At 24.7% G+C, this 8,929-nt stretch overlaps 1 protein-coding gene across 1 annotated transcript in view; it reads left to right on the top strand.

Annotated features, from left to right (window-relative positions):
• The first annotated feature begins 3,951 nt into the window (after positions 1 to 3,951).
• LOC111635877 (synaptic vesicle glycoprotein 2C-like) overlaps positions 3,952 to 8,929 on the top strand; it is a 66,708-nt gene continuing 61,730 nt past the window's right edge. Inside the window, exon 1 of the mRNA XM_023380995.1 lies at positions 3,952 to 4,147. The gene's annotated coding sequence lies outside the window, so the exon portion shown is untranslated. The remainder of the gene's footprint in view (positions 4,148 to 8,929) is intronic.

Raw genomic sequence — 8,929 nt, 5'->3', positions numbered from 1 at the left:
AAACAAAATGTATTATAATAAAATTTAAAAAATATATATTTTTGATATAGAAATAAATATCGAAAATATTTTTCCTGTAATGAATTCCTAATTAAATTCTTTATTAATGCAATTATTATATTCGGAATTTTAAATTTTTATATAAAATTATATTCTTAATTTTTAGAAAGAAATTAGTAATAAACCAAGCAAACATTTTTAATCGTATTTTTAATTTATTTATTTTAAAATATATGCTATCGATCTCAAATTAGTAGTACCTTGCCTCTGAAAACAACAGAGTCATGCCGGTCATCTATATAACTTTGTTCCAGAAAATATTTTAAACTTAAACCACGTGACTTCCTATCTAGGCCTGAAGTTCCTATATAGTGACCTCCTGTCCTTAAAGTTCCCATATCTGGTCTCTACTTCTACCTATTTAACACCGTTCTAGAGATTAAGAAAGGAATACAGACAGTGGGAATTTATAAGTCTACATTTTTTTCATTGCAGTCCATTTAATATATTTAATTATCTATAAGTAATATAAATAATTAAGTATATTCAAAAATAAAGTGAGTCATTCTGTAGACATAATTTAATTACTTTTTATTGTATCTGTTAACCTTTACTACGCTTATAAATAATTATAATAATTAGAGTATACAATATTTTATTAATCACGTAATTAATTTAATGACAAATCGTAATCCTATTTTTTTAAATTTCTAATTAAATATAGATCATAAACATCATAACTTATATATTAAATAAGATTTAAAAAAAAAGATTAAAAATGTTATATAATTTTTGATTATTTTTTAGGTAAGAAGGAAATAAAAAAGAATTAGGAAATTTATTATTATTGATTCTATGTCATAAATTTTGATGTAGAAAAATTTATAAAGGAACAATCCTCGATTTTATATTTCCAAATGACATACGAATGGCATTAATGATTCTTATCTAAGTGGTAAGATTTTCGAGAGGGTGTTTCTTCGTATCGTCAGCCATCACGATTTGTCACGTGAGACACGATCGATAGACATCGACGACATTGAAAGAAATCCTCAAATCGTTTCGATTTTTTCCATTAAGTCTATTGCTCAATAACAATAACTTACTAACTGAAGAAGCATTTAGTACTTTCCACTGGAGACAATAAATAATATCGACTTTGTCGTGTCGTGATAAGAGGAAAAATAAAAATAATGATTTGTTTTTCTCTAATTTTCAATGATTTAAATTGTTATTTTAAAAAAAAAATCCAATCATTAACACGAGCTTAAGTACGTAATGACTTTTTTTCCTTTTTATTTATGTGCGAATAAGTACATTTAATCTTAACATCTTCGAGTAATTTAATTTGATTTTTGTTTAAACATATATAGAACAAATGATAGAATTATCATTTTAAGCTTAGTTGTTAAAAAAATTGTATTAAAGTGATGTTTTTGAATAATTTCTTAAGTCACTAAATCTCTTTTTTTCATTACTAAAAAACAATTAAATCGCCGTTTTACGTTAATTCTAATAAATGTACTTTATAGAATACAATTAAAATTTGATTAATTTAAAAAATAAGTTATAAAGTTAAAAAAAATAGAAAATGATTATTGTAATTTTGGTTTAAATATAGAAAATATGGAATGATTTATCGATAATTTCCGTCGAAAAATTATTTTTCTGTGCATCTAAGAAGCCATTTTCCTCATTTTATCACTATATAATGCAAATAACAGGTTATTTATCAAACAGGTGATGAGATAGAAAAAAGAATTTCTATCAGCATTTGTTCATTTGTTTGAAGCACGGTAGATAATCTCACCAAAGGTGAAATTACCCCCTTCCAGGTAGCACTCATGCATAACAATTAAATCGAACTCGTACTCGAAACTTCCATCTGGAAACTAAGCATGGAAATATATAAAATTCTGACCACTTTACATAATAAAATATAAGCAAACTTGTCTCGATTCTTTCTAATAAAGCTACATTCGATAGATCTTACTTTATTTTTCTTAAATTTTATTTTATAGTTGATAGAATTTATCGTTGAAACGATTCGATTTAACTTAATCGAAAAATAATGTAAAGATAAGACGATTTTTACTAAATTTAATCTCTATACACGACTTAATACAAGTTTATTACATTTCTTTACGAAATTGTTTAATACTGTTTTTTAATGATTTAATGGAGAATTTAAAAAGAAAAAATAGCTTTATGCATAGGTAAAGTAATGATAAAGTATCTTATAAATAAAATATACACAAAAACTTTTTAATAATTTATTTTAAATTTAAATTGTAAAGGTTTTTAGTTTTTAAAATTCCGTACATAAATGATACGGAATTATAAACAGATCTTTGGGAACAGCAGAGAAATTTTCTGGAAAGAGAAAACAGTGGATCGTTGGGTTTAGAATGAACAACAAATAAATCGCAACCATTTCTGTGTTTACCTTTGCTTTCCAGAAGAAAAATAAAAATAAAAAATCAATTGAAGAATTGACTTTAAAACAAGAAAGACAAGTTTCAGTTTTTTTCNCAGATCAATAACTGATATTTATTTACTAATTTCATAAATTATTTTTAAAAATATAACTTTCTTAATAAAGAGTAAAGCCAAAAATATAATTTATTTATTAAAATTTGAATTAAAATCTATTTTAATTTCAATAATCTATGTGTTTACATTAATTTAATAGAATTTTGAATTTATTTCTGGTCATAAATGGGTATTTTGTTATTAGATAATTCATTTCCTATAATGATTATAATTAAAATTACAGTTATTTAACAAAAATATAAATAAAAATATGAATATTAATAATATTATATTAATATACACCTGAGATATATATTTTTAGAAATTTGTTACTAATTTTTTAATACCGTTTTTAAAATAATTTATTCAAATTAATTTTTGTAAATATTTAAATCATATTTATAATTATTATTTATTTTATTGAACTGAATTCATAATTTTAATAATGAATATTCAATGAAGTAATTATTTATTAAACAATTATTATATTATTTTAAAAATATTGTATTTCTACAAACTAATTTTAATTATATTATCCCCTGTAAAAGTACTTTCACTTTAAAACAAGTAAGTTATGCAGTGAAGTTTCCTTCCCGTATATAGTCACATCATATAATTATGTAAGTAGTTATGCATACATTCGCTCATTAAAATATTTATAAAAATGTTTAAATCTCGTAAATATATTTTTATTTAACAGTACATATATATATATATAATCGTAATTATATAATAAATTTTATTAAAAATTTAAATATTGTTGTTCTGTCGGTATATTCCAATGTCAAAATTCGGTTGTACGAGTGGTTACCAAGGAAACGACATGTTCTCGATCGTTATCAAAATATATAACTTACCAAAATTAAGTTAATTATTTATACGATAGACATTCAAAAGTTTGTAACTCGTTTCAATGCCAGAATTTACCTATTAAACCACGCAAACCAGAACTATGAATTTTATCTAATTTGTTTAACAGTAATTTTATGTAAGATTTAAATGTAAAGTTTAATTTCTTACTTACGAATACTTCGTGAATATTATACAAAATACATAATATTAAACATTACACCCTTAATGTTAGTCTATACGTGAGAATTACTGATAAGTTACTGCACATTTATTACTATTATTATGAATAAATATTACTTTTTTAATAAATTTTCCGAAAGAGATTACGGCATAAAATAATTTTATATTATTGTTTTAACCTTAAGAAGATTTTAATTTAAAATAATTCAAATTTAACCGTTTGCATCGATCAGTTTATAACGGGACCATGTTAATCGAGTGTTAGAGGTAGACAAAGTTTGAAGTTTGGTGAAGAGGTTGGCATATTTTGGCGACAACCTTTGGTCGTTTGTTGACGTACACGTATACAATGCGCAGACGCGATTCCTCTTTTATAAGAGGAGCAAACGTCGCTCGGTACCAGCAGACTTATTGCTTTTTATCGAAGTTATGAACGACGTACTCGACGTGCGAGACTTAAATCAACATTCTCCACGTCTCTGCTATGGAAGTGGAGTGTAAAATCTTCTTCCTTTTTAATTTCTGTGAGTTTGTGATATCGATTTCTGCTATGGCATCGCCGAGAAATGATCTTCGTTAGCAGGTGAGTTTATGTCCAGCTGTCTATGCTCAGCCATTGTTCTCTGCACGATGTTTGCTATAGGTAGAGTGGCATGTGCATACAAATTCCCTACACTTTAATTTATTTACAAACCACAGTTCGGTTCTTATATTAGCAGCCGACATTAATATATCGCTTAAATTATACGTATTCGCGTACGATACACTTCGAGTAATTAGTACAAGTAATTTACGAGTTTGTTTATATGTAAAATGATTTTTTACGAACATTTTTGCATGCATTAACGTTCCAATTTCCATATTAAATTCATAAATTATTTACAATTTCGTTATATATATATATATATAGTTGACGAATGATGCGAATGTGTTAAATATTTAAAACATTTTTATACATTAAATGCGTTCATATAGAGTGTGTATTTTTGTAATATTTGAGGAAAAGTCCTCGCTACTTATCTCGAAACGTGTTTTACTTAATTAATTCGAAGAATCGAAGAAATTAAATGAGTTGTGATAAATTCGGTCTAATGAAGTACGTTCGAACGAATTTACAGAACAGTGTAATTAATTTTGGAACTTTGAAGAAGGTGGAGAAGATCTCAGGAATTATTCCTTTTTGCTAAATGACGCTAAAGCAGAAAAAGAAATTAAAAAATTCTTTAAAACTAATCGCCTTTATTTGCAAAAGTTGTTTATGCAATATTCATGAATTTGCATTAACTCGAGTCGTCTTGATTAAAGTTAATTTTGCATATTTACGCAAAGTTTCCTTATCTATAAAAAGGATAATAATAAAATAAAAGAATTCTCTTATTGGATTGTCATAGAAACGTGGCAATTTCTACAATTCTAACTCATTAATTGCATTTCATGCATTCTCCAATGCTAGATACCAACTGCTCCCGCTTATCACTTGTATGATAAATTAATTTTACCAAGCTAACAAATCGACTTTCTTGAATTTTTAAACTGATTTATCTATCGATAACCGTATAAATTTATTAAATAAATAAAATTCAGAACTCGAAATTCTACATCAATTTTTAATCGGTAAAGCTCCTATTTTTTATGCAGAGAAATGCATTCCATACAAGATTTCGTAAAGGTATTACCTCACGTTTACAGAAAAACGTCAGATGCAAAACAAATTTTTGAATAAGGAGTTTCTCGCGTTACACCTTTCTTCAGATAAAATGTCACGTAAAGTTTCGTGTAGCTACAATTACTTTTATGATTTAGAATTCCGGATATATATGTATATATATATGAAAAAAATATTTTGATAATTTAGAATAAAAAAAAGGCACTTCCACTTTATTACCTTATAATAATATTATGAAATGTAATAGTTTTTGACCTTCTATTTGTCGTTTTAATGTCGGATCACGTCCAACATTCTTATTGATTTTTCTTTCCAATTTCTACGTGTACATCGCAATATCGATAAAACGGATCGACCGGGATAAAAATCATTTATATCTATTTTACTATCACAGTTTTACTTGTTTATCAATGCTGAAAGTTTATAAAAATACTAATAAATAAATAATACACGAGCTCTGTAGCAGCATCCTTTCATTACTTAAACTATTGAAGAACTCGCTTTTAAGTCGCATCTCGGATAAAATTAAGAGTAAACATCATCATAATGAAACTTAATTAGGTATGCATAATAAAAGAGGATCGATAGTGTTTTTAATAATGGAATTTGTTCAATAAGTTCTAGAATTTATTTGAGTTTATTGCTACAAACTTCGAACAATTCGAAAATTTTTTTTCTTGAGTTTATTTACGTTTATAAAATTAAATTTATTTATTTTATACTAATAAACACTAATTATATTGCTGAATATTGTTTTATATTTATGGAATAACTTTAAATGCGATGATTAAAGAGTTAATTTATATTAAGTTTACTTGGAAAGATTGTGGAAATGCTCCTTAAATTTTATTTAATAAAGTAATTAGATAAACTTGAAATATATTTTAACAACTTTATGAATTTCCTAATGTAATGTTTTAAAGAAAAAGTAATAATTTTGGTAGTTTACTAATGCAAACTTCCATCAATGCATCAGCATCGGCATCAACACAAGTCTGACGTTTATCTTCTATTAGTTCCTTCTCCGACGATAAGAAAAGAAACTAAATCTATATTATATATTTATTTATATATATATATAATTATATAATTTAAATCGAGATGCAAACTGCAAATGAAACTATTAAAATTCGCGTTAATGATAGTAAATTCTATGGCGTGCAGAAATATCTCTTGTAAATTGATCGTAAGCATAAGAGAAGCATTATAGTGGATCGAAATATCGACTAAAGTCTGGAAAATTTTGTTCGATTTTACATTATAGATGAAATAAATTCGCTCTTTCATCGAAATATTACATAAATTTCAGTTAAAGTTGGTGTTCCACTTTGCATTTTTTGAATATGCAAAATGGAACACCAACTTAAATCTCCGTTTTTCTTTAAAAGTAAGAACTTTTTATTCTTAAATGCATCCTAAAATCAAACGAATGCCAAATTTGTGGTTCCAAATATTAATTTTTTGGCATATTTCTTACTACTGACCTACTTAAATTGAATGGATCTATTATTAAAAGTTAAAATGTAAAACGATTAATGTCTAATGATGATGATGATTTTTAAAAATTTTAAATGGTAAATTTGTTATTTTGTATTAATAAATATAAAAAGAATTGTTATTTATAAGAAAGTTAATTTTTTATATATATTTTAATGGAAAATGTATTATTTTACTCCAGAAAAGAAAACTAAAAAATAAACAAAAAAGTATTTTTTAATCTAAAATTTTGTTTAAAAAAAGCATTTTTTTGTATTTTTTCTATTTAAGTTTATATTCGAGTTTTTAGGCCATTTTCTTTCGTTGAATAAATATAAAATTTATAAAATAAAGAATTTGTAGATAACAATTGAAAATTTACACATTGAGAAGAGAATTTTTAAAAAATTACGATGCACTTTATAAAATCTTTAGAGAATTCTCTTCTAATTGACTCCATTAAGAGATAATTTATTGCTTGGCACAATTTAGTTCTATGAGGAATGATACGGCCCTCATTTACAATATTAATTACGCACAATTGTAAGAATTCCATTAAGGATAGTGCACATTATGTCGAAGATTATCATAAATTGAAGCGAGTCCTTTACTTTTTATTAATTTATTTTCTGTTTATTTAAATATTTCAGCATTTATTTAACTATAATTCTCATTTTTAATCCTAAAAAATCCTTTTGTAAAGCGAGATTTCTCTTTAAGAAAATAAGTACCTCATCAGAAAGATCCAAAACTAGATTTTACTTCCAAAGAAAAATATTAAAGGAATGAAAATATCAGAAAACAGAGTTAAATTCATAATAAGATACAGGATAAACTTCATTATTTTTACTAAAGTATAAAACTTTCATTGCATTTTTACATTTGGAAATGATGCTAAAAGATGCAGACGTCGAGTATCTCTCGGTAATGCATTTGAAAGGAAAATTATAAGGCACACAAAAGAAGATTAATATCTTCTTTTATTTAAAAAAAAATTCAAAATTTCATTCGTAAGATTAATCTCTTCCTTATTTTTCATGCGTAATGATCCAAAAAATCTATTCTTCAACTAAAGAACTTCCATAATAAAATTTGGAAAAATGTCATTTAATGCTAAAGATATAATTATCCGGGGTTAAAAATAGACTTTCTAAAGGAATTTTGAGTAATTATCAGGGATTAAACATCATTTTTTTAACTTCAATAACTATACCTTGAAGTCAAAGAATGATGTTTTCATTTAAGATCCTTGCAGCATCCAAGAAATATAATGATTCAAGAGACTAATTATACCTTTTTAAAAATAAAAGTATATAATTAATTTTATAAAATTATATTAATTACGTACATTTATACGCATTAATTTTTTATAAAATTATTCTACTTGGTTATTAATTATTTATATATTTATTATTAAAAGTTATAGATTCATGAATGTAAAATTTTAGGAAAGAAAGTTTTCTTTTAAAATCTAAAAAATGCATGAATTTTTCTCTCTAAAATCAACATTTTACTTTTGATTTTCTTTTTTTTTCTTATCCATTTGTAAACATAAATAAAGTGATGCGGGGGATGAGATAAAGCATCTTTATATAATTTGTGGGTTTGTGTTTGTGCTCGTAGGTGTATTTTCTATATAGTTTCAAGTTATATTTTATGAATGTCTCTAGATTAAAATTTCGCTTGATTAAATAACAATTTTTTTCTTATGTACTGTACAACTGGTATACAGCATCTCTCTACGTTATCTTCAATTGCAACTGTTAACGATGTAGCAAATGCACGTATCGAGAGAAAGACATTCTCAAAACTGTACAAAAACTATAATAATATAAACATATAGTTATATTTTAGTGAAGTAAATAAATAATAAGTAAGAATAACTTCTAAAAATCGAATTTCAGAACTTAATTTAGCTAGACTAGATAGGTAGAGTAGATTATAGCAGTTAAAGTTGTGAAGATTTGTATAATGATTGGGTTTGTATAAGAATATTTTTAACTAAAAGAGTATCAAAAGTATATAATTTAATAGATTTAGTTTGATTTTTTTGTTGTAAATTTATAGTTACGAGTTATTGATTATTTGATGCGATTTTGCTTGCGAAGATAGTTGGAAAGAAAGATCAAATATTCTCCCATTAATTATTAATAAAAATAATAATCTTTCTTATAAATTCTATATTTATAAAATATAAAATATAAAATTAAGAGTAAACATCAT

This window comes from Centruroides sculpturatus, unplaced genomic scaffold (genome assembly GCF_000671375.1).
Source record: "Centruroides sculpturatus isolate CEXI.00-Female unplaced genomic scaffold, Cexi_2.0 scaffold972, whole genome shotgun sequence".
Lineage (NCBI taxonomy): Eukaryota > Metazoa > Arthropoda > Arachnida > Scorpiones > Buthidae > Centruroides > Centruroides sculpturatus.
Note: the sequence above shows the minus strand (reverse complement) of the source record. Positions and strands in the feature narration are given on the sequence as shown.